The following is a 592-nucleotide window of genomic DNA, read 5'->3' on the forward strand; positions in this document are numbered from 1 at the left end:
TTTCCTAATTCACAAAATGGTGCTGTATGTATGGTCTAGCGGAGACTCTGAAATCACTGGAGAAAAAATGTGGAGGCTGCCAGGAATCTCTTGGAACAGTGGGGATACATTGGGAAATGTGACATGTCATTCTGAAGTGTTGTTATTTTTACTTCTGTTTTATTAACAAGGACTGGGACCAGACAATCTACCCAGACTGACACGGTCTAGGGAAATGAGATCACACTTGGAAAAGTTGGAACCCAGCTGTTTCTACTTTCCAGTTTTTCAGGAATTAGGTAAGTCATTTTCTCTTTACGGACTACAGTTTCCAACAATCCGGCCAGGCTGTACTGCTTCTGCAGGTGACATGACAACTATGGGCCTGGAGAGAGATGAAATGACGACCTTTCTTATAACCACGTTTTGGGGTCCTCATCTCACACACGCAGATTCACTCCGAAGACTAAGCTGGGTGAGGGTCTGTTTCTCAGCTCCATTAACAGAGAGAGACCAAGACGTAGGTGAGTGATGAGATGAAGTAGGATTTTTTTCAGTGAAGTGTTAGGAGTATTCTCTGCTCAGAATTTCAGTCTCAAATGTTACTATTTCA

Source organism: Galeopterus variegatus, unplaced genomic scaffold (genome assembly GCF_000696425.1).
Source record: "Galeopterus variegatus unplaced genomic scaffold, G_variegatus-3.0.2 Scaffold1053, whole genome shotgun sequence".
Taxonomy (NCBI): domain Eukaryota; kingdom Metazoa; phylum Chordata; class Mammalia; order Dermoptera; family Cynocephalidae; genus Galeopterus; species Galeopterus variegatus.